The sequence below is a fragment of the Lutra lutra genome, chromosome 9, assembly GCF_902655055.1.
Source record: "Lutra lutra chromosome 9, mLutLut1.2, whole genome shotgun sequence".
In the NCBI taxonomy this organism is placed as follows: domain Eukaryota; kingdom Metazoa; phylum Chordata; class Mammalia; order Carnivora; family Mustelidae; genus Lutra; species Lutra lutra.
The window spans coordinates 90,690,321-90,717,157 of NC_062286.1; the positions used below are offsets into that span (position 1 = coordinate 90,690,321).

The 26,837-nt window shown below is 43.7% G+C and overlaps 1 long non-coding RNA gene across 1 annotated transcript; it reads right to left on the reverse strand.

Annotated features, from left to right (window-relative positions):
• On the reverse strand, positions 1 to 26,079 carry LOC125108441 (uncharacterized). The gene is made up of 4 exons (XR_007129911.1): positions 25,938 to 26,079; positions 16,455 to 16,596; positions 16,421 to 16,424; positions 1 to 13 (listed from the first exon to the last, which is right to left on the reverse strand). It is a non-coding gene; the product is annotated as an uncharacterized LOC125108441 (long non-coding RNA).
• Between the last annotated feature and the right edge of the window lie 758 nt (positions 26,080 to 26,837).

A 26,837-nucleotide genomic window follows, 5' to 3' on the forward strand; every position in this document is an offset into this window, starting at 1 on the left:
TGCATCAGGCTCTCTGCTAAGTGGGGAGTCTGCTTCTCTCTCTCCCTCTGCCACTCCCCCTGCTTGTGCCCTCACTAGCACTCTCTCAAATAAATGAATAAAATCTTAAGAAAGAAAAGGAAGGAAGGAAAAAGGAGGGAAGGGAGGGGAACTTTCAGACAGGTTAGAATGAAACAACTGAGAAAATCTGTGGCATATTTTAGAAATAAGTCAAGGGATATTTATTATCCCAGAATATGAATTGATAGTAACTAATGGTTATCAATACTGGATTTACACTGCCATTGGCACAGTCATCAGGGATGGCTGTGTGGGACTAAGAGTGGAACACAACCACATGTGTGGATACTTGGTATGACAAACGTGTAATTACAATGGACTAAGGGAGGGCTAATAAATTAGTAGTGATTGGAAGAGAAGATATCCATACAATTCCTTACTTTATGCTATATAAACATTAAAAATGTCCCTGGAAAATTTAAAAAAAAAATCCAGAAAAAGCAAAACTTTAACATTTTGAAGGAAATAAATGAGAGGAACCTGGTTGGCTCAGGTGATGGAATGTGTAACCCTGATCTCTGTGTTGTGGGTTCAAGCCCCAGCTTGGGTGTGAAGAAGATAACTTAAAAATGAAATCTTAGGAACACCTGGGTGGCTCAGTTGGTTAAGTGTCTGCCTTCAGCTCAGGTCACGATCCCAGAGTCCCGGGATAGAGTAGAGCATAGGCTCCTTGCTCAGCAGGAGCCTGCTTCTCCTTCTGCCTGCTGATTCCCCTGTTTGCACTCTCTTTTCCTCTCTCTCTCTCTCAAATAAATAAAATTGCTAAAAGAAATAAAATAAAATATATTAAAAAAGGAAAGAATAGAGACTAAATGATGTCCAAGTATGGAAGTAGTTCTTAAATAAAACACAGAAAAGCACAAATAGCACAATGAAAAATTAATGAATTTACTATATTAAAACAGGTTGTTTTTTTTTTTTACAATAAATGAACACAAATAGTGAAAAAAAACAAGCCCCAGACTGAGAAAATATTTGCAACATATATAACTAACAAAAGAATTAGTATCAAGAACATACAAAGAAGAAATAAAAATCAATAACCCAACAGAAAAATGGGCAATTCACAAAACAGGAAACCCAATGGCTATTTAATATATGAAAATATTTTTAATCTTACTACTAATAAGGAAAACAAGATGAAAGCAATGAGATATAATTTCACATTTATCAAACTGACTAATTTTTTAAAGATTTTATTTATTTATTTTAGAGAGAGAGAGAATGCAAGTGAGGGAGGGAGAAAAAAACCTCAAGCAGACTTCACACTGAATGGGCAGCCCAATGCAGGGCTCGATCTTACAACCCTGAGATCATGACTTGAGCTGAAATCAAGAGTCAGATGCTCAACCAATTGAGCCACCCAGGCACCCTTAAATTAACTAATCTTTAAAGTCTGAAAATACCTATTGTTGGCCATATGTGATACAACAGGAATTCCCACTTAATGTTGATGGAACTGTAACAACCACTTTGGAACACAATTTAGTACTGTCTAGTAAAGTCAAAGATGTACATTGTCCAACACCTAGAATTTCTGCCTCTGTGTATGTATCTTAGAGAAACTTTCTAACATTCATACATCCAAGTGAGACATAAAAAATGTTAACTTCAGCTTTCTTTCAAAGACAAAACAAGAGGAGCTCAAATATATTTACATTTTAATAGGATAGATTTTGATATATTCATAAAATGTGACACTGTGCAGCAGCTAAAAAACAGACTAAATCTACCTACTTATAGAAACACGGATAAATCTCAAAAACACAATGTGGACAAAAAAAGAAAGATACAAAGCCCTAGAACAGGATGATATATATAAAGTCCAAAAAATATGCAAAATATGACATATTCATTATAGACACAATTTATGGTAATATATGCTTTAGTGAATGGTGAAACATTCAGTTTGTATTTATATAAAAAGTATAAAAACATGCACATAATAAAAGTAACAAAACAAAATAGTGGCTTTCTATGAAAAAAGGACAGACAAAAACGAAATCAGAGTTTTGTTAGGAAAAACCCTTACATTTTGTCTTAAAAAAATCTAAAATGAATATGGTGTTAGTGGGTGGTGGAAAGAGAGAAAAGATGAAGGAGATAGAAGGGACAGAAAGCAGGAAGGAAAGTAAGAGGAAAAAACAGAGAGAAAGAGGAAGGCAGGAATAGAGGAGAGAAGAAAAAAAAATTCTCTAAAGGATCTGAAACTCAAGACCAAATAACTGAGATTCTGTCTTTCAAGGTCGAGTCTATAAATTAAAATCCAGATTAAAGGAGAAATTTCCAGACTTTCTGAAACACTTACATAATGAAGAAATGGGGTTAGGTATGATATAATTTAATAAAACTCATGAATTTATTTTAATTAGAGGAAGGTCAATTTGAATTAAACAAATCCAGAAATTTTGAGTAAGTAAAGGCACACTGTTCTAAAACATTCTGTGCTTACAGCTATGCAAACTGACCATAATGAACACTTTACCTTTATGTGTGTGGCAGATATAGATCTTGAAATATGAAGCAGTTTGGTCCCTCTCCTTTCTTATTTGTACTCGAGGGCAATTTCCTTCCTTCCATCCAGAAACAAAAATTCGAAGGAGTCTATGAGCTAAATTCTGGATTTAAAAAAAAAAATCTGCATGTGTATACTTCTTTTTAATATGCTCCTCCGTAAAACATCTTATTTTTTACCAAAATGAGCTCATAACCTCTATATCTCCTTGAAAGCTAATTTTTCCAGTTCATATTCATCATCTTTATTTCAGAAACTGTTCCTCTCACCTAATACTAGAATTTAGATTCTCCTCAAGGACCTAAATATACCTTTTAAGATTGTTTTGCACAAATCACAGCCAATCCAAGCCCATACATTGCACCTATTTTATTCTTTATGTCTCTTTTCATTTAGAACAGATCCTTTATTGTAACAATCCTGAACTGTTATTTTACAGGACATACCATGTTCTAAATTTGTCCAGCTTCTTCATGATGAATTTTTTAAAAAGATTTTACTATTTATATATTTTATTTAACCAATGTAAGTTATCATTTTGAACATTTTAAATGTTAATAAATATAATAGTATTGCATATAAACATGTTTTTATTTTTTTAGAACTATGTTTTTGTAGTCATGCATATTGTCATTCTTTGGTAATTTTTTTTATTTTTACTTAAGTATAATTAACATACAATATTATATTAATTTCAGTTGTACAGCATATTGATTAGACACTTCTATACATTTACTCATTGCTCACTATGGTTACTCACCATCCGTCACCATGTAACATTGTTATAATATTATTGACTATGTACTCTGTGCTGTACTTTTCATCTCCATGTATAACTGTAAGTTTGTAACTCTTAATTCCCTTTATCTGTTTCATTCTTTTGTTTGTTTGTTTGTTTACTTCATAAACTAAGAGCTATCATAAACTAGGAGCTCTATGGATTCAAGTTAAGCATATCTGGCTAGATAATGTATAAGTAATGTTACCAACTTCATTTTGTAACACCTAAGGAAACACAGAACATCTGGTTGGCCCACCATTAATGATACTAAGCTTCACCACTGAATTAGAGGGGTGACAGTTTGATTTCTCTATTTAGTAGTTAATGTTTTTCCCTTTGAAACCTGAAACTAATTTGTGTTGTGTTGCTTTGGCATTGTACAAGTGTTTCATTCACCATCAAACATTCACTTGATGGTTTTGACATCACTGGATAATCCTGAATTAACAATTTTATTATATCACTGGTCTATAAAGCAAGGAATAAAACAAGCACAAAAAGCAAAAATCCCTGCTTTCATGGACCTTACTATCTGGTAGGAAAGAGAGACAATAAACATAAAAAATTAGAAAAATACTGTATGAAGCATGTCCTGTGGTGAAAGTGCTATTTAAATAAGGCTGGGAAGGGATGGGGAAATGAGGATGTGAGAGAGGACTGTGGGGCTGTTATATTCAATAGGGTGGTCAGGGAAGTCATCACAAGGTATCTGTGACTTTTGTTCAGGGACAGTGGACACCTAGGAGAAAGAATCATTCCAGGCCAGTGCAAAGGTCCCGGGTTGGGAGTTTGCTGGTATGTTTAAGGGACAGCTAAGAGACCAAGGTGGTTGGAGGAGAGATAGAAAGAGGAAAATAAGAGAAGTGGCCAATGGGTACACAAGAGAGTGTGCAGATCATGGAAGCCTTGTGGGCCAATGAAAGCACTTTGGCTTTTACTCCAAGATAGGCTGGAAGCAGAGGAGCAACTTGACTATCTTATACATTATGGGAATTTCATGGACTCCTGTGTTCAAAATAAGCTATGGATAGACTTCTGGTCCCAGTATTAACACGTAAACAGAAGTTGTCACTCCTATCCTCAACATAAGAAAGAAGTGAAAAAAACTGAAAATCAGTAATTTTCCTGGACTTGTCAGAGAACTGAGGTTACAAGGCTAAGGGCCACCCTGAAAGGTGGAGACACAGGAGAATATAGAGATCACAGCCAAGGTCTACTTGCCTGGAGCAGAAGCTTCTAAAGCCATAAGCTGGTAAGAACACCTGAATGGTAATTTTGACAAATTGACAGAAACAGAATGTAGACTAGCATGGCAGTGAATAACTCTGGTGACTTAGGGAGACTCTTAGACTTTCTTGACTTTACCCTCCAAGATCCCTCAGATCCTCACAAGAAAGAACCAAGAAAGATCCCCTCATGGCTCTGGGGATTTGAAATACACCCAGAAGATTCTCTATAACAAAGACCCACTCTCCAATGAAAAAGACTTCACCAGAGCCTTGCCTCACCAAGGTCAGAAATTCATATCTGCACAGAAGAGAGTATGGGAGAGGCAGGAGAGGAAATTAGGAAGTTACTGTAATACCTGTGGGAGGCAAAGATGCAGAGTTGGCTTCTTCCCATGAAGAGTCTAGAAAAGACTGAGCCTGGAGGAAAGGGAGAAAGAAAGTCAAATAGTGAGTTTATTAAAAGGAGGACAGTTTGTAGTCACAGACAGGGAAAGGAGAAGGTAAACCATTCCTCAAATTACAGAGTGAAAGGGTCCCTCTCTGAGCCAGTCATACTGTCCTCCATTTCCACAGTCAATTTATTAGTCACCTATAGGCAAACTAGGTAGAATGGGAAGAGAACCTGCAAAGAATTTATCTTTGTGCCAACCTTTTGCCACAGTTTTTGCAAGCATCCCTTGTCCAGTGGGCTGTATGATTCTGGAAATGGGCACTATCAGCACTCTTCAAGATAGCTACATGGTCTCAACATCACAGGATCACCTGGAAATCACCCTTCTCTTTCCTTCAAGTCCCCATTAGATCATGACAAATCTCTTGGCATATTTTTTTCCATGGCTACACCTCATGTAGTTGCGGTCAATGTTTCAGATCACAAATATGCCAATCAGGTTCATCCAAACAGTAATGGGTTCTACCAGGCCCTGAGGTCTACTGATCTTTACCCGGTAGCTCCTCAAGCATTTCCATGAAAGTACCTTAAAGTACTGTAAAATTTATGTTTTAACCTTTTAACCTTCAGGTGGTCTTCTTGGTTTTTGTTTATGTTTTTGTTTTTGTATTCCAGCAGATCCAGCATCAGCGCTTGTTTCTTCTCAAAATATTCAACACTTTTTGTCAGAGCACAGCCTAAATGACAGCAGTCACATCACAGTATGTAGAATATTCTCTTTTATGAAAAGATCCTCCCAGACTAGGTATCTCTGGTTTCACTGCCATTTCTGTGGGAGCAGCTGGAGATTGATGTGGTGCCAAGCTCAAGGTCATCTCCAAAGCACAGGAGATGAGACACATGAGGACATCCACTTCTAGTAACTCCTGTGATGGCCCATTTCTATGTCTGCATTCTGAACTTCACAGATAACATGACTGAGATTTGGGAGGTCACTGTGAATGGATGGGTGGACAGATGGATGAATATCAGAAAGCAATGTTAAACACAGTTCTCAGGATGCTTCCTTCCAGGTAAAAGACATCCTATTTTCCACTTCTTATATTTTTAGTAGTGAAATTTTGGAGGTATATGAGGCTAAGAGAAACATAAGGAAGATGACCTCATAAGTGATCGTTGGTCCTCTTATCTGATGGTCTCTGTGACCTCACATACTCAGTTTAGAAAGAACCAAGGGTAAGCTGATAATCTGCCCTGATGCTGAATTTTCTCATCAGTAAATATCTAGACAAGTTATGATATCACTTCTCTAGCTTTAGAAGTAGATATCTGGCCACCCAGCTGATTCTAATATCTTACTAAATACAAGAGAGAAATCAACTTCAATAGTTAAAAAAATAGAGAACAATTACTGAAATGCTTACCACATGTTGTGTATAAAATACTGAAAATGATACAGGTAGGGGATTACTTTTTTATATTCAAAAACTCCTTATACTTGATATCATAATCGACTGAACTTTGTGTTTTGACGGTGACATTTTATTTCTAAAATAGATTAGATAAATAATATGTAAAGCTAGAAATAAAAAGTAAATTGATAAACCCCAAGGTCCTATGGAAAGAAGTCAGAACTTTCTCCACAAATGCGATGAGTTAACATCTATAGATGTGTAGAAAACAACTACTCAAATATTACAAAGCCAAAAGTTAATTGTCCCATGTTGCGTGTGGCCAAAAGCCATACTATTTTATTTTAACACAATAAAGACTATACCAAACATCCCTGGAGTCTGGACTAGAGTACTTAAGAACTGAGCTATTTTGACAAAATACAAGCTGAGCAGTCATATTCTTTTCTGCAATTTTTCACATCGCTCACCCCAGTATAATGCAAAGTGTCTTATAATACAGATATCTCAGTTCCTAGTTGTATGGAAAGGATGTCCTAGTCGCATGACCTAGAACAAAAGTCTCCTGAACAATGAGGCCTGCAACTTCCTCAACTGAAAAATTGAATCATAGTGCATTTCGTGCAAGGTTGTTGAAAAAGTCTGATTTTGAATACCTACTGCTATTCTTAGGCTGTGATCTTTCATTAGGTAAATCTGACCAACCATACTTGTATCTGTTTGGCTACATGTAACTCTGTGTCCCTCCCACCCCCCACAACACACAAAATGAAAATTTCAGTAGTAATTTGCAGATTGCATTTACACATAGAAAGCTGGATACTTCATATTTATTTAATTGCAATCCAAGAGAAGTGTGCTCTTCATGATGGGCAGAAACAGAGATGGGCCCTTCTGATCCTCTTTCTAAAAATGGCTAGCTGCTCAGCTGTGAGGAGCATGGTTCACACAAGGCCCCCAGCTGTTAGTCCTTCAGGATCTGCATCAGCTTTCCAGTGAACTTCACACCATTTGTGGGGTGGCCCCGGGCCAATGAGTGAGCCAGACAGTGGTAGCCAAAAACATGTTCCTGTCACAGAAGCCTCCAGTCAATGCCTGAAAAAATAAATGCTGAAAAAAATAAAAAAATTAAAAAACCAAAACAAACAAACAAACAAAAAAACCAAGTAGCAGTATGGAGAAAGGGCAGCCTTGGGAAGAAAATGAACACCATTTTCTTCTGCTTTGTTCTCTTTTTTGTTTTCTTGTTGTTGGTATCTTTTTTTTTTTTTTTTTTTTTTTTGGTCTTTCCCAGAAATCACTTCATATATATGCATTTATCTATTCAACTTCAGTGAAAGTTGGGAGGAAAAGGTGCCAGAACTCTTCAATGGTTGTCTTCAGCTGAGTGCTTATTTTCTTTTTTCAGTTTTTCTGGGGGTTTCCCACTATTCTTCAGTAAACATGTGTTGCTTTCAGGCAGGGTAAAGCCAAATGCATTCTTTTTTTTTTTTTTTAATTAATTTTTTATTTTTTCAGCATAACAGTATTCATTATTTTTGCACCACACCCAGTGCTCCATGCAATCCGTGCCCTCTACAATACCCACCACCTGGTGCCCCCAACCTCCCACCCCCCACCCCTTCAAAATTCTCAGATCGATTTTCAGAGTCCATAGTCTCTCATGGTTCACCTCCCCTTCCAATTTCCCTCAACTCCCTTCTCCTCTCCATCTCCCCTTGTCCTCCATGCTATTTGTTATGCTCCACAAATAAGTGAAACCATATGATAATTGACTCTCTCTGCTTGACTTATTTCACTCAGCATAATCTCTTCCAGTCCCGACCATGTTGCTACAAAACTTGGGTATTCATCCTTTCTTTTTTCTTTTTCTTTTTTTTTTTTTACAGCTATATAAACATATATTTTTATCCCCAGGGGTACAGGTCTGCAAATTGCCAGGTTTACACACTTCACAGCACTCACCATAGCACATACCTTCCCCAATATCCATAACCCCACCCCCCTCTCCCAACCACCTCCCCCCATCAACCCTCAGTTTGTTTTGTGAGATTAAGAGTCACTTATGGTTTGTCTCCCTCCCAATCCCATCTTGTTTCATTTACTCTTCTCCTACCCCCTCAACCCCCATGTTGCATCTCCTCTCCCTCATATCAGGGAGATCATATGATAGTTGTCTTTCTCCGATTGACTTATTTCGCTAAGCATGATACCCTCTAGTTCCATCCACGTCGTCGCAAATGGCAAGATTACATTTCTTTTGATGGCTGCATAGTATTCCATTGTGTATATATACCACATTTTCTTGATCCATTCGTCTGTAGATGGACATCTAGGTTCTTTCCATAGTTTGGCTATTGTAGACATTGCTGCTATAAACATTCAGGTGCACGAGCCCCTTGGGATCACTACGTTTGTATCTTTAGGGTAAATACCCAGCAGTGCAATTGCAGGGTCATAGGGTAGTTCTATTTTCAACATTTTGAGGAACCTCCATGCTGTTTTCCAGAGTGGTTGCACCAGCTTGCATTCCCACCAACAGTGTAGGAGGGTTCCCCTTTCTCCGCATCCTCGCCAGCATCTGTCATTTCCTGACTTGTTTATTTTAGCCATTCTGACTGGTGTGAGGTGATATCTCATGGTGGTTTTGATTTGTATTTCCCTGATGCCGAGTGATATGGAGCACTTTTTCATGTGTCTGTTGGCCATCTGGATGTCTTCTTTGCAGAAATGTCTGTTCATGTCCTCTGCCCATTTCTTGATTGGATTATTTGTTCTTTGGGTGTTGAGTTGCTAAGTTCTTTATAGATTTTGGATACTAGCCCTTTATCTGATATGTCATTTGCAAATATCTTCTCCCATTCTGTCAGTTGTCTTTTGGTTTTGTTCACTGTTTCCTTTGCTGTGCAAAAGCTTTTGATCTTGATAAAATCCCAAAAGTTCATTTTTGCCCTTGCTTCCCTTGCCTTTGGTGATGTTCCTAGGAAGATGTTGCTGCGGCTGACGTCGAAGAGGTTGCTGCCTGTGTTCTCCTCGAGGATTTTGATGGATTCCTTTCTCACATTGAGATCCTTCATACATTTTGAGTCTATTTTCGTGTGTGGTGTAAGGAAATGATCCAATTTCATTTTTCTGCATGTGGCTGTCCAATTTTCCCAACACCATTTATTGAAGAGGCTGTCTTTTTTCCAGTGGACATTCTTTCCTGCTTTGTCGAAGATGAGTTGACCATAGAGTTGAGGGTCCATTTCTGGGCTCTCTATTCTGTTCCATTGATCTATGTGTCTGTTTTTGTGCCAGTACCATGCTGTCTTGATGATGACAGCTTTGTAATAGAGCTTGAAGTCCGGAATTGTGATGCCACCAACTTTGGCTTTCTTTTTCAATATTCCTTTGGCTATTCGAGGTCTTTTCTGGTTCCATATAAATTTTAGGATTATTTGTTCCATTTCTTTGAAAAAAATGGATGGTACTTTGATAGGAATTGCATTAAATGTGTAGATTGCTTTAGGTAGCATAGACATTTTCACAATATTTATTCTTCCAATCCAGGAGCATGGAACATTTTTCCATTTCTTTGTGTCTTCCTCAACTTCTTTCATGAGTACTTTATAATTTTCTGAGTATAGATTCTTAGTCTCTTTGGTTAGGTTTATTCCTAGGTATCTTATAGTTTTGGGTGCAATTGTAAATGGGATGGACTCCTTAATTTCTCTTTCTTCTGTCTTGTTTTTGGTGTAGAGAAATGCAACTGATTTCTCTGAATTGATTTTATATCCTGACACTTTACTGAATTCCTGTACCAGTTCTAGCAGTTTTGGAGTGGAGTCTTTTGGGTTTTCCACATATAGTATCATATCATCTGCGAAGAGTGATAGTTTGACTTCTTCTTTGCCGATTTGGATGCCTTTAATTTCCTTTTGTTGTCTGATTGCTGAGGCTAGGACTTCTAGTACTATGTTGAATAGCAATGGTGATAACGGACATCCCTGCTGTGTTCCTGACCTTAGCAGAAGAGCTTTCAGTTTTTCTGCATTGAGAATGATATTTGCGGTGGGTTTTTCATAGATGGCTTTGATAATATTGAGGTAAGTACCGTCTATCCCTACACTTTGAAGAGTTTTGATCAGGAAGGGATGCTGTACTTTGTCAAATGCTTTTTCAGCATCTATGGAGAGTATCATATGGTTCTTGTTCTTTCTTTTATTAATGTGTTGTATCACATTGATTGATTTGCGGATGTTGAACCAACCTTGCAGCCCTGGAATAAATCCCACTTGGTCGTGGTGAATAATCCTTTTAATGTACTGTTGAATCCTATTGGCTAGTATTTTGGCGAGAATTTTTGCATCTGTGTTCATCAAGGATATTGGTCTGTAGTTCTCTTTTTTGTTGGGATCCTTGTCTGGTTTTGGGATCAAGGTGATCCTGGCCTCATAAAATGAGTTTGGAAGTTTTCCTTCCATTTCTATTTTTTGGAACAGTTTCAGGAGAATAGGAATTAGTTCTTCTTTAAATGTTTGGTAGAATTCCCCCGGGAAGCCGTCTGGCCCTGGGCTTTTGTTTGTTTGGAGATTTTTGATGACTGTTTCAATCTCCTTACTGGTTATGGGTCTGTTCAGGCTTTCCATTTCTCCCTGGTTCAGTTGTGGTAGTTTATATGTCTCTAGGAATGCATCCATTTCTTCCAGATTGTCAAATTTGTTGGCGTAGAGTTGCTCATAGTATGTTCTTATAATTGTCTGTATTTCTTTGGTGTTCGTTGTGATCTCTCCTCTTTCATTCATGATTTTATTTATTTGTGTCCTTTCTCTTTTCTTTTTGATAAGTCTGGCCAGGCGTTTATCAATCTTATTAATTCTTTCAAAGAACCAGCTCCTAGTTTCATTGATTTGTTCTATTGTTTTTTTGGTTTCTATTTCATTGATTTCTGCTCTGATCTTTATGATTTCTCTTCTCCTGCCTGGTTTAGGGTTTCTTTCTTGTTCTTTCTCCAGCTCCTTTAGGTGTAGGGTTAGGTTGTGTACCTGAGACCTTTCCTGTTTCTTGAGAAAGGCTTGTACCCCTATATATTTTCCTCTCAGGACTGCCTTTGTTGTGTCCCACAGATTCTGAACCGTTGTGTTTTCATTATCATTTGTTTCCATAAATTATTTCAATTCTTCAATTTCCTGGTTGACCCATTCATTCCTTAGAAGGATGCTGTTTAGTCTCCATGTATTTGGGTTCTTTCCAAATTTCCTCTTGTGATTGAGTTCTAGCTTTAGAGCATTGTGGTCTGAAAATATGCAGGGAATGATCCCAATCTTTTGATACCGGTTGAGACTTGATTTAGGACCAAGAATGTGATCTATTATGGAGAATGTTCCATGTGCACTAGAGAAGAATGTGTATTCTGTTGCTTTGGGATGAAATGTTCTGAATATATCTGTGATGTCCATCTGGTCCAGTGTGTCATTTAAGGCCTTGATTTCCTTGTTGATCTTTTGCTTGGATGATCTGTCCATTTCAGTGAGGGGAGTGTTAAAATCCCCTACTATTATTGTATTCTTGTCGATGTGTTTCTTTGATTTTGTTATTAATTGGTTTATATAGTTGGCTGCTCCCACATTAGGGGCATAGATATTTAAAATTGTTAGATCTTCTTGTTGGACAGTTCCTTTGAGTATGATATAGTGTCCTTCCTCATCTCTTATTATAGTCTTTGGCTTAAAATCTAATTGGTCTGATATAAGGATTGCCACTCCTGCTTTCTTCTGATGTCCATTAGCATGGTAAATTCTTTTCCACCCCCTCACTTTAAACCTGGAGGTGTCTTCGGGTTTAAGATGAGTTTCTTGTAGGCAACATATAGATGGGTTTTGTTTTTTTTATCCATTCTGATACCCTGTGTCTTTTGATTGGGGCATTTAGCCCATTAACACTCAGGGTAAGTATTGAGAGATATGAATTTAGTGCCATTGTATTGCCTGTAAGGTGACTGTTACTGTATATTGTCTCTGTTTCTTTCTGATCTACTACTTTGAGGGTCTCTCTTTGCTTAGAGGACCCCTTTCAATATTTCCTGTAGAGCTGGTTTGGTATTTGCAAATTCTTTCAGTTTTTGTTTGTCCTGGAAGCTTTTAATCTCTCCTTCTATTTTCAATGATAGCCTAGCTGGATATAGTATTCTTGGCTGCATGTTTTTCTCATTTAGTACTCTGAATATATCATGCCAGCTCTTTCTGGCCTGCCAGGTCTCTGTGGATAAGTCTGCTGCCAATCTAATATTTTTACCATTGTACGTTACAGACTTCTTTTCCCGGGCTGCTTTCAGGATCTTTTCTTTGTCACTAAGACTTGTCAATTTTACTATTAGGTGACGGTGTGTGGACCTATTCTTATTGATTTTGAGGGGGGTTCTCTGAACCTCCTGAATTTTGATGCTTGTTCCCTTTGCCATATTGGGGAAATTCTCTCCAATAATTCTCTCCAATATACCTTCTGCTCCCCTCTCTGTTTCCTCTTCTTCTGGAATCCCAATTATTCTAATGTTGTTTCGTCTTATGGTGTCACTTATCTCTCGAATTCTCCCCTCGTGGTCCAGTAGCTGTTTCTCCCTCTTTTGCTCAGCTTCTTTATTCTCTGTCATTTGGTCTTCTGTATCGCTAATTCTTTCTTCTGCCTCATTTATCCTAGCAGTGAGAGCCTCACTTTTGATTGCACCTCATTAATAGCTTTTTTGATTTCAACTTGGTTAGATTTTAGTTCTCTTATTTCTCCAGAAAGGGCTTTTATATCTCCCGAGAGGGTTGCTTTAATATCTTCCATGCCTTTTTCAAGCCCGGCTAGAACCTTGAGAATCGTCATTCTGAACTCTATATCTGACATATTACCAATGTCTGTATTGATTAGGTCCCTAGCCTTTGGTACTGCCTCTTGTTCTTTTTTTTGTTGTGAATTTTTCCGCCTTGTCATTTTGTCCAGATAAGAGTTTATGAAGGAGCAAGTAAAATACTAAAAGGGTGGCAACAACCCCAGGAAAATATGCTTTAGCCAAATCAGAAGAGATCCCTAATCGTGAGGGGGGAGAAAGGGGATAAAAAGGGTTTCAGAAAGAAAAAAAAAAAAAAGAAACTATTAAAAAGAAGAAAGCCGGTAAAGAAAAAATATAAAAAGAGGAAAAAAAATATATATATTAGATAAACTATTTAAAAAACGTTAAAAAAGAAAACGGTAAAAGTTAAAAAAATTTAGCAGAAAAAGAGAAAAAGAAAAAAAAAATTGAAAAAGAAAAAAAAAATTAAATTAACTGCAAGGCTAAAAAATCATGGGGAGAAAGCCATGACTTCCGTGCTTTGCTTTCTTCTCCTCTGGAATTCTGCCGCTCTCCTTGGTATTGAAACAGCACTCCTGGGTAGGTGAACTTGGTCCTGGCCTGGTTTCCCGTTAATCTTCTGGGGGAGGGGCCTGTTGTAGTGATTCTCAAGCGTCTTTGCCCCAGGCGGAGTTGCACCGCCCTTACCCGGGGCCGCGCTGAGTAGCTGAGTAACCCGATCGGGTTTGCTTTCGGGAGCTTTTGTTCCCTGAGCGCTTTCCGTAGAGTTCCGGAAGACGGGAATGAAGATGGCGGCCTCCTGGTCTCCGGCCCGGAGGAGCCGATAGCCCAGGGCCCCACTCCTCAGTGCGCCCTCAGAGAACAGCGCCCAATGACTCCCGTCACCCTGGCCTCCGGCCGCGCTCCGAGCCGACTGAGCCTGCGACCGGTTCAAGGCAACCCCGAGCTGAGAGTCACTCCTCGGCTCTGTTTCTGCAGCCGGCTTCCCCGTTCTAATACCGGTAAGCTCTGCGACACTCAGACACCCCCGATCCTTCTGTGACCCTGCGGGACCTGAGGCCGCGCTGACCCCGCCTGGGCTTCACCCCAGTTAAGCCTCTGGAGCGATGTCCCTCAGCGGAACAGACTTTTAAAAGTCTAGATTTTGCTCTGTTGCTCCGCCGCTCGCCGGGAGCCGGCCCCTCCCCCCACGGTCTATCTTCCCATCGCTTTGGATTCACTTCTCCGCCAGTCCTACCTTTCAGATAGTGGTTGATTTTCTGTTTCTAGAATTGCTGTTCTTCTTCTCTTCAATCTCCCGTTAGATTTGTAGGTGTTTGCAATCTTTAGATAAGCTATTTAGCTGATCTCCCGCTACCCGAAGTAGTCTCAGCCTGCTACTTCTCCGCCATCTTGACTCCTCCCCACCAAATGCATTCTTAAAAGAACTAATGGCAGGTCATCCGTACATCCAGGTCAGGAGACAGCCCATACCAGGGCAGGCAGAGAGGGTAGTAGACTCCCCTCTGTGAGTTCCTGCCCTCTTGGTCTTTCCTCAGCCCTTGCTCTCTGCTCTGTCTCTCCAGTCACAGCCCAAACCCAGAGCAACAAAAGGACTGTTCAAAACTTAAACCCTGTGAGAAGGGCCATGCAGAGGCAAGGAGAGCCCTGTAAGACTCTGAGCCATGTGGTCTGTGTCTGAGACTGCACATCTCTTTGAGCCACATTCCATTCCCTCCATGCCTAATGTTGGCCTAGGGTTCTACAGAAGCAGTCAGGGCATCCATACACTCCTCTCTGCATGCTTTTCTGTATACCTGATCCCATCTCAACCCACAACCCCCAGCACCATGCACCATCCATCATCTCCCTTCAGTCAACCTGCAAATAGGTAAATACAGCCTGTAAAACCCGCCCTCGACCAAGCTATGCCTGGAGTTATGATCGTCTGTCTTTACCATCAAACTTTCTAAAAGGCTACTCTTGTGTGTGGCCTCCATGGTCTCACACCCAGTCACTCTATCTCTCTGTCTGGCTTAGGACTCCACTACTCACCTCGCCTTTTCTTTCAGTACTCAGTGACAACCTCCACGATCTACCACCACCCCCTAATCAAGCTGCTCTGCAACTTTTCACATCATCGAACATTTCTGACATTTCATTCCTTGAAAACTCTCTTCTCTAGACATCTGTGCAAAAATGCCTTCCTGGCATCAAAGCCACGTCCCTCCCCTTCCATCCACTACTCCTTTATCCTTCCTCTTTATCTGCCCAAGAAAAGAAGGAATTACCCTAAATCCTTAACTGTCACTCTCTCTACAAGGAATATATCCCTTGGCAACAGCATGATTGCATCTCTCTTCCCCCAAGCACCCATCCCTACATTTTGACTGTCCAACCAGAACCTACACCTGCAGGTCCCAAAGACACCTCAACTCAGACCGCCTAAAGCTGCACTCCTCCTCTTATCTCCTGGGCCTGGCTCCCTTCCTGAGTTCCCATGACTGTTGTGGGACTCATCTGATGTGACACATCAGACTCAACATTCTGAAAGCACAGATGCACCCCTACGCCTACTGCAGCATTTCCTTCCTTGGCTATCTCCATAGCCGAGATATGGAAGCAGTCCAAGTGTCCAGCAACAGAAGACAAAGTGGTACATACACACAATGGTATATTACTCAGCCATCAAAAAGGATGAGATCCTGATATTTACAACGGTATGGATGTACCTAGAGGGTATTGTGCTAAGCAAAATAAGTCAGACAGAGAAAAACAAATACTGTATTTCTAGGGATGAATCCTTAAAAAATGTCCTACATATCCAAGTTTTAATGCAGGACCAGAAGCTACAGTTTTAGCATATATCACCACAATATAAATAAAATCTTAAAAAAAAAATAAAGTGAAATAATAGGACAACAGCAGCTAGGGTAAGACTTAACAATTGTCTTGCTCATCATCACCAGCACCACACCAGTTACATGTCTGACCCCCAGGCCAGCATAGCGGGTGTGAGGACAGGTCCAGGCAGAGAAAGTGTTACTTGTTTGTCACATTTTTTGAAAAATGATAAACAGAAGGGATGCCTGGGGGGCTAGGCTGGTTGAGCAGCCAACTCTTGATCTCAGCTCGGGTCTTGATCTCACGGTGGTGAGTTTGAGTCCCACACTGGGCTCTGCACTGGGTGCGGAGCCTGCTTAAAACTAAACTAAACTAAACTAAACTAAAATAACACCTCTGTCAAAAGTACGTGAATTCACAACCTACATGTAAGTCAAGTTCTACTTGTTCTAAGACAGCATGAAAACCAAGACGTTGTTATAAAGACAGGAAGCAAGATAAATTGTGTATGCCATGTGCTGTGAGATGACCCCAACAGCATTCAAGTCAGCCATGGCCCTCCACACATCTACAAGAGAGGGCATATTATCCCCATTAGCACAGAGGAAACCAAGGCTCAGAGAGATAAGAAAAAAAATGAGTCCAAGATCATAGCATCATTTAGCAGCACAGCCAGAATGTATAGGAATGACCTCAAAACAGGCCACACCTAGTGGAAGAATAGCTTAGTGTGGAGTTATGAAAACCCAGGCAGAAGATTGCCTCAGAAAGGCAGATAATCAATTAAGTAAAAATAAAGAGGCATCTGGGTGGCTAAGTCGGTTAAGCATCTGCCTTGGGCTCAGGTCATAATCCTGGGATCTTGGGTCCTGGGATCTTGCCCTATGTCAGGCTCCCTGCTCAGCAGGGAGTCTGCTTCTCCCTCTGCCTCTGCTCCCCACTCGTTCTCATAAACAAACAAATCAATAAAATCTTACCCAAAAAAAGGAAAAATAAAGACCATAAGCTTACAATAAAGAAATGAATGATGAGTCAAAGCTTTCAGTGACACACACACACCTGCCTACAGTTCTCTGGCTAAAACGTGGGTGGAATAGATGGGGTAGTTGGCACACAGGCCTGGACAGCACAGCCCCAGCAGATGGAGAACCCTGGTGTAGGTTTAGCTACCTTTCATTGTCCTTTAAAATGTCAAAACTAAAGAAATCTGGTAGGGTTACTGAAGTCTGATCCCGGGGGAAGCCTGGTTGGCTCAGTCTGTTAGGCAGCAGCCCAACATGACTCAGGTCATGATCACAGGGTCCTGGGATCAAGTCCTGCATCAGACTCCTTGCCCAACCAGGAGCTTGCCTCTCCCTCTGCCTGTTGCTCCCCCTGCTTGTGCTCTCTCACTGACAAATAAATAATCTTTAAAAAGAAAGAAGAAAGAAAAAAAGAAAAAGAAAATCTGATCCACAGTATAGAACAACACAAAGGATGGTACTTTCTTGGGCTGATTTTTGTTTGTTTGATTTTAAGTAGGCTCCACAGCCAGCATGGACACTAGTGCAGGGTTTGATCTCAGGACCCGAAGACCATGAACTGAGCTGAAGGCAGACAATCGATTAAGCCACCCAGGCACCCCACTTTCTTGGGTTCTAATGGGACTTTTCCTAGGTTCTAATCCTAGCTGTACTGGCTGCCCAGGGGGAATGAAGTCCAGCACCACGAGAAAAGCATCCCAAGGCAGCAGTCCTCTGCAAGAGATTTGCTGGTGGCTGCTGTCATCAAAGAGTCAGTGGGTGAAGGTTTTGAAGCACTGTAGGAACAATGATAGCCACTGCCTTTTGGGTGTCACTGAACCATCCTACTCACCTTCAGGAAGCCTGGCCCTTCTCCAGTCAATGCAGCAAAAGCAAACTTGTTAGAAGAACAGGGGACGGGGTCATCTCCCTCCCTCCCAGAAACTGAAGCAACCAGTCAAACAGTGCAGCACTGGAGAAAAAATAAAAATATGAAGGAATGTGGGGGCACCTGGGTAGCTCAGTCTGTTAAGCATCTGCCTTTGGGTCAGGTCCTGATCTCAGGGACCTGGGATCTGAGCCCCACATCAGGCTCCCTGCTCAGTGAGCATTCTCCCTCTCCTTCTCCCTCTGCCCCTGCCCCTAGCTCATTCTCTCTCTCTCAAATAAATAAAATCTTTAAAATAAGAAATTTAAAAATGAAGGAATGAATCAAAATGCAGAATTCAGAAACAGATGGAACTACATATAAAAACCTGAAATATGACCCGGTGAGTGAGGAAGGATTATTAAGTCATGATACTGTATGAACTGATTGCCAATTTTTTCTTAGAACATAGAGCACACTGCACTACACCAAAACAAAACACAAAATTAGGATTGAATACAAAAACAAAATTATCAGTGTTATTCCATCAAGTGTTTCTATAACCTACTGATCAAAACCTCAGTTCATCCTCCAAAAGAATCTGGGCACCACCTCAGCACACATGAACACATTTTCAGGCCACAGTTCACACTGCTCCAGTCCCCATTCTGAGTCTTGAGCCCTGGGCTCCTCCAGGCAAAGCCACCACCAACTATGTCAGGGCCCCTGCCCTAGAAATCCCCAAACCCAACCACTTCACAACAGGCAGACTCAGGGAGATTCAAATGGGCAGAAACTGGGGACTTTGACTTTTTTTTTTTTTTTTAATTAAAAGGAGAATACAGCAAGAAACATTTCTAGCACAAAGTGAACAGCTAATCTCTCACAATGTCGAGAGTATTAGAATTATCAGAACACCATCAATAGTTTGACAGGTCAAAGAGGCCAAAAGCTGGAAACACCAGAGGAAATGCTCACAGCAAACAGACCTGAAAGCCAGGGCCTGGACCGGCTGACATGGCTCTGCCGCTTACCATAGCGAGAAAGTGTAACTTTCCTGGGCCTCAACTTCCCTCCTGGCCAGCAGGAAAGTGGCAACACCACAAAACTCATGTCTGGGTCAGGGATTACATGAAAGGAGAATGCTCGGCGAGAGCCCTGGCATACTGCCCGTCCAACCACAGTCTGTGCCCAGTGAGTGGAAATTTCCTCTACCGCAGCCACACAAAGAGCTGAAGGATCTGCACAAGATGCCTGTTTATTTATTTACCAGTCACAAAACCACGTTCTGCCACAAGCAGAGAGGGTAAGAGACCCCAAGAGATGGGAATATCCTGCACCCTGCCTGGACCAGGCTTTCAAGACAAGTTGGAAAGCCCACAGCAGCTCTGCCACTGACTCTGAATGAGCCTTTGGAAGATAACGCCATCCCAAACAACAGTTTAATTTACTTCTCTTTAAAAAGCAGTGGGACAAGGTCTTGGCCACATCTTCATAAATTAACAGCTTAGGATGGTAAACCCCAATGATTTAGTTATGTCCCCAGCAGGCACACCTCCACACGTGGCCTGCTTCAGGGAGAAAGGGTGCTCCCCACCCACGAGGACAGCCTCTAACACTCATCTGCCTGAAGATGCTTCCTGCCCATGGGCATTTACTCCCTGGAGCCCTGCCCATCTAAGTTCCTCTCTGGATGATGCACAAGGCAACTTCCTCACACCCCCATCACCACTGGCTACACTGCAGCTACCCCCGAGCCTTCAAGCAGGGTGCACCTGTCTTTGCTGCCAATCGTCCCATTAGCCCAGCTCCGTCACTGATTTCTGTACCCATAATTAATTAATTTATGTATGTATGTATTTATTTATTTTTACAGATTCATTTATTTTAGGGAGAGAGAGAGAGACAGAGATACAGAGAGAGCGCACACACACAAATACAGGGAGATAGAACCTCCAGCAGATTCCACACTGAGAGCAGAGCACACCTCAGGGCTCAATCCCACCACCCTGAGATCATGACCTTAGCTGAAACCAAGAGTTGGATGCTTCAACGACTGAGCCACCAGGTGCCCCTCTGTACCCTTAATCTTAAGAAAAGACAGACACCGCTTCTTTCTGTCAGCCACAGCCTCAGAAGCCATCTATCACACAGCCAAAGCTTCCAGAGGACCAGGTCTGCAACACCAGTGATGCCAGAGTATCACCATAAAACTATAATCTAGTGAGTACCAGGCTCTGCTCTAAGCTCCTAATATGGCCTTCTGCTTTGTACCCCTCCCAGACCTACATGCTAGGTATTATCCCCAGTGCACAGAGGAGGACACTGAGGTCCATGGCTTACCCAAGGGATCTACTTTTATGTGGCAGCAGTGGGGGCCTGAACCCAAGTCTGTGACCCCAAGGCCCCTCGGTCAACTCTGCTACTCACGCAGCCCCAACACAGTCATCAAATACCTCCCTAAACCCTCATCCCTCCTGTGAAAAAGCATGGTCTTCTGCCAGCCATTTCCCAGATGGGAAGAAAGCCGGCTTGAGCCAGATATAGTGACCTGCCCATGATGGTACAGGCGATGTCCCACTTGTTCTCTCTCTAACACCCATGTCCTTCTGCACGAGGCCCCATGAGGTCCTTCATGCTTCCTGTGGAAAATTCTGGTGAGACCATCAGTCTCCTGGCAGGCTTTCATCTTGACCCTATAGGACAGGACCAGTTAAGAGAAACCGGCTAGTTAAGCCTCTGAAATGGGGTCCTATCACTCAGGAAAACCCCCTAATCTCCAGGGCATCACCCACGTGAATTAGCTGGCTTTGTAGAGGGCTCCACAAGCACCAGCCTTGCTGAGTCACTTTCTCTAAGGTGGTGGCTGAGACAAAAAGGACCCAGGAAAGAAAGGCATAGGCTGTTGTGGAACTCCAGTGCCTCGGCATCAACAATTAACGTGAGCAGCTGCCTCTGCTCACCAGGTCTGCATTGTATGTCGGGCACACTGTTCAAAGTTCACACCCCCCATCTCTGTAACCTTCACAACAACCCCCGGAGCTCCCTGCACCATCATTACCACCTCACAGACAAGGAGATAAGGCATGAGGGGTGTGTAGAATGATGCAGCTCTGTGCTGGGGCCAACCTGGGGAGGACACCAACAGGCTTGCTCTTCCCACTGCTGCAGAAGCAGCTGAAAACAACGGGTCAGTTTGCATTATGTAGAGTGGAAAAGTCAACCATAAAAGTCATTCGATTTTTAAATGGGTTATTCCTCAGGATAAAAACAGTTCCAAAAAATAATTTCCTAGAAGTTTAACATATTCCTCCTTCCAGGTGCCTGGAATGTGATAGAATGTTGTTAAAAATAATTTTCGGCCCATTAGCATGCCAGACAGAAACTGGAAGTAAGCTGTTGAGGGTCCCCAAAGGCTCTGTCACAACCCTAAGGAGAAGACATATAGCTTTCACTGTCCCAAAGTGGTTATGTTAAAAAAAAAAAAAAGGCACAGGTGGGACATTTTAAATTACAGACTTTCAATGCAGGGGCAGTGGGGGCAGGGAAGGTGTCCCTCCACTACCCCCAAATGTTTCAGCTACATATAGTGACTTACCAAAGTGACTCATCACAAGTACCTACAAGGTGACTGACAGGCAACTGACCGATGAGGAAGGTATTTGGACCACTTAACAAAACCAGCACAACTTAGAATCTTCATTATTAAGAATAGAAAACCATTTATTAAACATTCGCCAGGCAACAAACCCGCTAGGCACTGTCACACGCTCTACTCATCACAAGGCTGTCAAACTCAGTGCAGAAACTGAGGCTGAGTAAGTCACCTAAGGTCATGCACCACCAGAAACTGGATTCCAACCAGGTCTGACATCAAAGCTCACCCCACCTTGCTGCAATGCTTCAGAACCTAAGCTTTGTGATGATCGATAAACTACATGCTTAACAATGTTTACACGTCTCTGTATGTTAGAATTCAGGGAAAGGTTTTTAAAAATGACATAAAGGGGGAAAATAATGCAGGTTCTGGAGGCAGGCTGCCCAGGGTTCAAATCTTGGCTCCTCCACTTACAAGCTGTATGACCTAGACTCCTTTAACTCCCCTGTGCCCATATTTCCATGCATTAAAATGGTAGCCATAACAGACCCTGTCTCCTCAGGTAAATAAAGCATTTTGGTGGTGTTGTTGTTGTTTTAAGATTTTATTTATTTATTTGACAGAGAGACAGAGACAGGGAGAGTGGGAACACATGCAGGGGGAGTGTGAAAGGGAGAAGCAGGCTTCCCACTGAGGAGGAAGCCTGGTGAGGATTAGATCCCAGCACCCTGGGAGCATAACCTCAGCTGAACCAACTGAGCCACCCAGGTGCCCACAAATAAAACATTGAAAATCATTCCTGGCATGAGTTAAACCTCAGAAGGTGTGGGCTGGTATTACTTCTTGCTGGGCACAGCCTCAGGCCCACTGTTTTAGCAACTCATTTGCATAAACAAAGCCCAGGCTCAGCCACTTTGTGCTCACTTTATGGTTTCTTCCTGTCACTAACATCTCTCCTCACACCTGCTCTGTGGCACTAAACTCTGGCCTCAACTTCCCATCTGTCAAATGAGGTGAGGAGCCCAGCTGATCTACCTGAGGACCTTCTGGCTGGGCAATCTAGGATTCTTGATAACTCAGGGCCCAGAAATTTCAGAACCACCCTAACACAAACATTACCAGATGACACCCACTCATTTTCCTCAAATCTTCTCTTTCGTATTATGTATAAATGCCTATTTTCATGGCAAATCTTCTCCAAGATCCCAGATCTCCACGAGCACCCACAATAGGCTGGGCAGGCATCCCCAGTGTTGAGGCTGGGGACATGATGGTCAGAAACTCTGACCCCCAGGGGAGACAGATTCCAAATCAAGCTGCTCTGATAAGCAGGTCCTCCCTGTTAGAGAGGATTTCAACAGAGCACAGTTGAGAGGAAGTGCAGGCATGAAACTCAGAACTTGGCCCACTGGGCAGAGGGCAGTACGACAGTGGGCCGGAGGGGTGACAGAGGGATGGAGACGAACGGCAGGATCAACAGAGGCCAGCCAAGGCAGCACTGATGCTGAATGTGAGAGGGTGGGCTGGGGACATACTGTGAAAATGGCTTCACAAGCAGGAAGCAAGCCCAGCTCAGCACAAAGCAAAGTGCTGAGCAGCAACCTGCTGGGACCAGGTTGGACACTAAGGTGAGCTGAAAATGGCTGCGGGACCCAGTGCAGTCTGAATCTCACCCATGCCTCTCACAGGCTGGGTGACCCTGGACCAGTTATGCTACGTCCTTTAATGTTTCCTAAAGGGTATATTTACTCCATAACCCTGAGACGTTCTCATTTGGGTTAGGATCCGATGGTGCCCACAATCTACAGGGATCCAATATATACAACTAGGATAGCCTGGAGAGGGGTGGGCAATGCAGGCTGGACAGGGGGTTAAGAAGGAGTCAGGAAGAAGTCATTCCCACACTTGAGGCATGAGTTGGTACTGACCAGATACACTGGGCAAGAGACGGTGTCCTAAGACTGCTGTAAGACTAGCGGGGTCCAGGCAAAGCACCTAACAGTGCGTAGATGTAACCCATCTGTAAAAGGGGGGCGGGGGGTGGTGGTTTCAGCTGGTTGAGCATCTGACTCTTCGTTTTGGCACAGGTCATGATCTCAGGGTCCTGGGATCAAGCCCCACCTGACTCCAAACTCAGTGGGGAGTTTGCTTGAGATTCTTGGTCCCTCTGCCTGGCCCATTCACCTGTGCCTGCATGTGTTCTGTGGTGTGCTCTTTATCTCTCTCTCTCCTTTATCTCTCTCTCTCTCTCCAATAAATAAATAAATAAATAAATAAATAAATAAATAAAGGAAGTCAGGAAGGACCAGGAGACCTGCTGTTAAGGTCCCAAAGATGCCACCCTCCTCAACTAGCCTCAGGAAATAAAGTAAGTGGACGCCCAGGAGCCTCCTGGATACAGAACTTTCCAAAGCAAAGCTTTCAATTTCGTACTGGAGAAAGGGGTGCTGTGCAAATTCAAGACAAAAAAGCTGGCCAGGGTGGGGTGGGGGTGAGGGTGGGTTTGGACGGGGTTGGCCCTGTAGGGCTCTGGCCACTAAATGCCCACTGCCCAAGCCAGGAACCTGGCATCTGTGCAGCCAGTCCTTCTGCTTCCTGAGGCTTCCACATCATGGCCTCACTCTGAAGCTTCCTCCTGGCAGCTCCTTACCCAGGGAGGCCACCTGTGAGCACCCCCCCACACACACACACCCCAGCTTCTGCCCCTCCATCCAGCTGGAGGGAAGGATCCCCAAGCCTGCTCTCTCTAGTCTCTCCTGCACAGAGAGGGGTATGTGGCCCAGGAAAGGAGGGTCCCTGAGGATAGCTGAGTCCCTGGCCCGAAGACAGCTGGCTTGAGAATGTGGGGTTTCTGTGCTCTAGGCACAGCAGTTCCTAGAAGAAACAGGGTAGGGAGCTCCAAGGGGGAGGGGAGTCCTGGGAGTCTGGGACCACAAATGCTTGTGGCCCCCAAGTGGAAGGGTTTCAGTGACTCCAGAGGTGAGAGGGGCCAGGAGTCAGGCCTGGAGGTGGACAAGGACCTGTGGGGTAGGGAGTCTGAGATGGAAGTGATCCCAGGGTGGTCGCAGCACCAAAGTGGAGGGGTGGAGGTGGGGGGAAGGGGTCCATGGGCCAGTTAGGAATGGTATCCTGGGGCTCCTAGGTAAAAGGCACTGGAGGTGGAGGAGGACCAGGGGGGCCCAGGCTGCACGGGCAGAGCCAGCTCCCCTCAGGCTGAGGAGGCCGGCGAGTCTGAGGGACAAAATTTTTCATCAAGTTCTGGAAAAGAAGCCTGTCAGCACAGGTATCTCTCCGGGGGGCAAACGAGCCCAGTGGTGCTGGGCCCCTTGATGTCAGTAGGGCCCCACGTGTTCCCCGGGTACCGAGAAGTGGAGCGAGGGCTCTGCGGCAAGGGCTGTGCGGCCTAGGAGCACCCAGACGCAGCAGCAGGTGGCAGAGGGCAGGAGCGCCCCAACCTCTCTCCCTCCCTTCCTCGCGCCCCTACCCCCGCCTGAACCCCTCAGTACCTGAGTCAGCGGGTCTCAGATGCCATCCCCCGCGCCCTCCTCCGGCAGCCCAGAAACCCCATCTCCCAGGGAGGCGCTACTTGCGTGGCGAGTTCGCTGGGCCCTAGGAAGGCAGTGCGCGGGGCAGGCAGGTGCGCGCGCGCTGGGGGGGAGGGGGGGCAAACAGGCGCGCGCGCCTCCGCAGGCCCGCGTGCCCTCGCCCCGCCTCCTGTTCCGTCCTGTCCCTCGAGGGGGCTGGCTGCGCCCCCTGCCGGCTCCCGCTGCTCTTCTGCCAGGCTGACTCCCGGACCCCAGTCCCCTGCCTCGCCCAGCTGCTTGAGCTCCACGCTTGCCCACCTGCCACTCCTGGGCGGCTCGCCTGACGGCCGCGGCCCCGGTGCGGTGTGGCTGGCCCTTTTCTCTCCTCAGGGCACAGTGGAGCCGCAAGGGAAGGCCTGAGGGGAACTTCCGGTCTGCCCAGCCCCCGTGGACACCCTCCAGGGGCCTCTCTACCTGGTGGGCTCCACTCGTGGCCATCTTGGAACCCCCGGAACCCCCTTCAGAGACCAGGCGAAACCCTCCTTGGGGAATCCAGGCTCCTGGGGCCAAAGCGAGTTGATCTTGTGTACTGCTGTGTTTGTTCTCTGGCCTGGCATGGATTGACAGTTGCTGAATTGTTCTATTCTGGGGTCATCAAGGGCAGAGGAAAGAGTTCAGGGCTGGGACCCCCAGGCCTGGGGTTCACACAAGGCTTGGAGCCCTCTTGGCTGTCCGTGGCAGAATGACCAAAGAGGAGCCGTCAGAAACATGGATCTGCTGTGAACTGGCAGAGCAGTCAGGGACAGGAAGGGGAATGTCTCCTTCTCAGAGCATCTGGAAGCCTGCTGTGGAAGATGGGTTTGTCTGAGCCACAGTCATTAGTGTTGGGCCAAGGAACCCCTGGCTTGCTTCTCCTACCTGCATCCTAGGTCTAAAAACTCTCACAGGGTGCCTGGGTGGCTCCCTCAGTACAGCATCTGTCCAGGGTCCTGGGATCCAGCCCTGCATCTGGTTCCCTGCTCAGTGGGGAGCCTGCTTCTCCTTCATCCTCTCCCTCTACTTGTGCTCTCTGTCAAATAAAATTTAAAAACAAATAAATAAATAAAATGTTAAGAAAAAAAATGAAAACTCTTAGCACCTATTAATTATGATGGCAGGAGGGGTGAGAAATTTTTTAAAAAAGCAATCTCTTAAGAGAATATATTAACACTTCTTACAGTGATTGGTGCATAATACATAAGCATTTTACAAATGCTTACATTTCTGGGTGGTTTTAAGGAAAAATGCTGAGTTTCCTTCAAACCCCAGTATACCTTCCCCTGCTTATTTTAAGACAACACCTACAGAAGAGTACACACTGCCTCAGGCCTGACTTAATTAGCTATGTAATAAATAGAATTAATAAATCCACCTTTATGGTGTTCCTGGCAACTCTCCCAAGTCTTCTCCAGCCCTCATTCTGAGTCTTAGGGTTTTAAAACACCACAATGACTAGCGACCACTGTTCTGAATCCAGAAGCAAAACAAAAGATAAAAACATTATGGCCCACAGATTTACATGTGACACCCTCTGTCTGCCTTTTCCTCACCCTCTCCCCTGTCCTGCCACCCACCCACAGCTCCCTGCCCCAGCCCAGAGCCCTTCCCGAGGGCCCATCAGTCACTTACACCCTCAGTGAGCCTAAGAATTAAAAATACAAGGAGTGAGATAAGCTATGTGGGCGCTTGCACTCCCCTCATCTGTGAGAACCTCAGTAGCTCCCAATACGCCTCCGTAATAATGAGACAACTATGTTAGGGTGGCCCGTGCCAATCCCA